Source organism: Amblyomma americanum, chromosome 2, assembly GCF_052857255.1.
Source record: "Amblyomma americanum isolate KBUSLIRL-KWMA chromosome 2, ASM5285725v1, whole genome shotgun sequence".
Taxonomy (NCBI): Eukaryota; Metazoa; Arthropoda; class Arachnida; order Ixodida; family Ixodidae; genus Amblyomma; species Amblyomma americanum.
In genome coordinates this window covers 58,273,527-58,277,526 of record NC_135498.1, presented here as the reverse complement: position 1 = coordinate 58,277,526, position 4,000 = coordinate 58,273,527, and the positions used below count along the sequence as shown (strand labels likewise).

At 45.1% G+C, this 4,000-nt stretch overlaps 1 long non-coding RNA gene across 1 annotated transcript; it reads right to left on the bottom strand.

Annotated features, from left to right (window-relative positions):
* Window positions 1-2,437: 2,437 nt before the first annotated feature.
* Window positions 2,438-3,676, bottom strand: LOC144119701 (uncharacterized). The gene is made up of 3 exons (XR_013312404.1): window positions 3,596-3,676; window positions 3,306-3,378; window positions 2,438-2,566 (listed from the first exon to the last, which is right to left on the bottom strand). It is a non-coding gene; the product is annotated as an uncharacterized LOC144119701 (long non-coding RNA).
* Between the last annotated feature and the right edge of the window lie 324 nt (window positions 3,677-4,000).

Genomic DNA, 4,000 nt, shown 5'->3' with positions numbered 1-4,000 from the left:
ACACAAGCTGGGGATGGGCCGCATCGCTACGAAAGACGACATCTTGGACAGAATACAGCTTGCCCAAACACCGACGACCAAGAAAGAGGTACAGTCGTTCCTGGGGTTAAAAGAATACTACAGGAACTTTATTCTCGATTACGCCCACATAGCCGACGCGCTTGTCGAACTCACTAAGAAGGGGGTAAGCAATAAGCTGAATTGGACTGCTGAACATGAAAATGCATTCGTGATGTTAAAAGGGTATATGGCAAAACCGCCCGTTCTGCTTGCTCCGAATCTGGGTAAAGAGTTTGTCCTTCGCACTGATGCATCAGACCGAGCTTTAGGAGCCGTACTCTTGCAAGAAGAGAATCGCGTGCTACATCCAGTATTTTTTGCAAGCACGAGATTATCTGCTAGTGAACGCAACTACTCCACTGTTGAAAAGAAATGTTTGGCGGTGGTGTGGGCGGTAAAGAAATTCCACATTTATCTTTATGTAAAACATTTCAGGATTCAAACAGATCATCAGCCGCTTGAATACTTAACCAAGGCCAAAATGAACAATAGTAAAGTTATGAGATGGCGTTTGGCCTTGCAAGAATACTCATTTCAGGAGGAATATATTAAAGGCAGAGATAACGTTGGAGCGGATTTCATGAGTAGAGCCAACTGAACAACTCTAGTTATCTCTGGGAAGTATCTTGTTGTTGTTGTGTTAATGTATCTCTGGGATTTATCTTGCTGTTAATGTTGCTGTTGGTGGTGTTATGTGATTATACAAGAGAGTGCGTTGTGGACACGAACATGTTTATTAAGGACTCTGTACGGACAGCGGCAGTGGTGTGTTAGTGTTCTGAAAACGCAATTTGGTGTGCTGTGTGAGTGGTGTGCGTTTGGTGTGTGCTGGACATCTGCGGTGTGGTGTGTGCTGAGTCCAGAATCGCCACGGAAGATAGTCGGTTTGCTGCATGGCTTGGAGATGAGGGTGACGTGAGCAGTTTTTCATGGAAAAACTCTTGAGAGAGGAGGCCCTTGTCACATATATTAAGGGGCCTAAATTAAATTTTAAAGGAAAAAAGGTATGAAGAAGACGACGTGACTTAACCGAAGAATAAAGAAGACCAAGAAGAAGCATTCGGTGAGGTGGGGAGAGATGATTGGTGGAGAAGAATTCGGTGAGGTGGAGAGAGATGATTGGTGGAGAAGAGAAGTAGACGACGACAAGGCTTACGTTGACTAAAACCGAGGCTATAAAAGGGCGAGTGAGAGCGACGCACTGGGGGGAACAGCAGAGAAGCGGAGGCTCCGGCGGATAAGGGACACTTCGGCTCGAAGAGAGCGACGCCGGCTACTGCTCCGGTGAGCTCGCGTTCTACGACATCGCATCGTGGACTTCCTGCCGTGCCTTAGCCCGTTCCGGGGAGTCAACAGAGGACGCTACCGCCTGCTACTGCCAGGGGTTTCTCCAGCGCTGTTGCCACCCGTCCGGGTGGTGCCCCCAACTCCAACAACGCCGGAATCACATCCACGGGCGCTTGGGCCGGGAGCTTGTACGACGCAGCCAGCGACGCGAGCCCAAGCGCGTCGAACTCAGCCAGCGACGCCAGCCCAAGCACGGCGAACGCCGCCTCGACGCCACCTACTGGATCCATACAGCGCCGCATCCACACCAAACCACCCGTGAGCACGAACGCCGACCGCTAATAGTAGAACACTTGTAGTAGGCGCTAGTAGCAGTGTGCCCGGGTCGTGCCTATTTATAGTCTGTGTTTTGTGTTAGTTTTGTTAGTTTTGTGTTCTAGTGTGTGTGCCACGTAGGGTGTATTAAATGTGCGTTTATGTGTGTACACCCGTCGCCTAGTCCATTCCTTTGGTCCGAGTGTTCTCCGGGGAGATCCGTGACAATGGCACATTTTCGGCAAAAATACAGAATAAAATGCATATACAAATTTCTGTAGCAGCTTGTTCTTGGCTGAAACTTAACTGCAATATTTGTACATTAAAACAAGTTCCTAATAGAGAAGAAATAATTATTTTTGTGAATTTCTGGTTACATCCAGTTAGCAATCACCTACAAAATTCAAGGCAGTGTCAATTGACCGAAATTTTCTTTTCCTCAAAATACTGAGGCCAATAACATTCGACAGTGCCAAAAACAACCATAAATTATCTGGGAGAAATCGAAGAGAGCCGAGAGCAAAGCTTGGTGCTTTCGCGTAGACTGACCCTCATTTGTTTTTATAAAGAGCCAATTTCACGCCGTGTATAGTTGTCTCCACATATTGCTGAAGGTCTTTGTAATATTTATCATGGTGAAGAACGCCCCTCGCAAGGCAAGCCATAATAAGCTACCAACGTTGGCTGCACGGTATGCATATGAAAACAGAACTAAGAGACCATTTCAAAGCTAATGCCATTTATTGCTTTCACGGAGCTCCATAATTTGAACAGCTTACGGGTATCGCTGCCAGCACGAGCCCCATCCAGTGTAAACTCTATGGTGGTGTCTATGGCTGATGCATCCACATCCCGGTGGGCACCTATAGCTAGCGGCGGTCGAGCCATCAGGATTTATGTAGCACTGTAATGAAAATTGAAATAAAAAAGAACATTTATGATTTTATTCTTCCGAAGACAATTTCTATGGGTAATTTTCTATTATAAACCTGGAGAACCTTAAATGTTCCAATAGCAGCAGAGTTTTTCAGAGCTCGCATCTTCTCAGCTGCCGTCGTATTACCATCGCAATAGGCAAATTTTACATAGGAAGTGTAATATTTTTCATACAAAACCGCTAAAAGAGCAACCGAAATCAATTCCCTTTGCTCTAAAAAAATTACGTCAACTTCAATTGCAAACGACCGGAATTACCTACACTGTACGTTCCTTCATCGATACTGCTAGGATTTCTTCGACTTCACACACCGACTTATTTTTCTTGCTGCCCAAAATGCCAGTGAAGCAGAGGAGAACTGTATAAGGCATAAGATTTTCAGTGTCATGAGAAGATAGCTTATATTTATCACATGGTGAAGTTCATTGGAGGGCAAGTTTACACTTCTATAGCGGCGTAACTGGAACAGCAGCATTTCTGTATGGCCAAAAATCATTCGCAAAGCCAGAAAAAAACTCAGAAGTAGAAATTTGTTCTCGCGCTGAATTTGAAGTGACAAAGTTTTAAGGGTACTTAGTCTGCTTACGTGGAGGATTACGAAAACACGTGTTTTGAGGAGAACTCATCGCCTCTTATTGCTCTCCAGTAGCGCTGAGTGCACATGACATTATAAGCCTTGTTTGCCAAAGAAAACCGAAAAACTCACGTGTCCGGGACACTGCCACTTATTATCTGGCCCATACGGATGGCCGCCGTAGGTGGTAGAGGAAAGCACACTCCTGCAAAAACATGACATTGCGACTGACAACACCAATACTAGGAACTTTTTTCTGTGCTAAGATGGACGAATATTATGACATATTGCGCTTATTCAGAATCTATATCACATGACAAAAACTATTGCGGGACGATAAAAAGAATGAGAAAGAAAATGTCCCTGCCCGTATCACAAGACAGGACGCTTAGTTTCGATATAAATTCTCGCATAATACTTACGTCGCCAAGAGGCACGTTGCAAGAAATGCGACCAACAGGAGCTTCGCCAAAGTCATCTCCGAAATGTTTCACCGAGGCCTACCGAATAATCTGATGTTCACAAGAACTTCTCACCGATATTTATACAGCAGCAGACATATCATCCCAGAAATATGGCCGTTTTTGTTTAAAATATAATCGCACGTTTGCTGCAGTATTCGACTGAAAAAAAATCTAGACAATGGTTTGTTTTCCAGCGCAGGTGTTCATAACCTTTTTTTCTGGTTTTAGCGACGACAGCGGTGCGGTATAACCAGATCACGTGGAACTCAGAACAAAGAAGCTCCTGTCTAGCGCCGAACAATGTGCTCAATTTCTCAGCACAGAAAGATGAGGACGCTCCCAGTTCCACACTCCACTACTTTC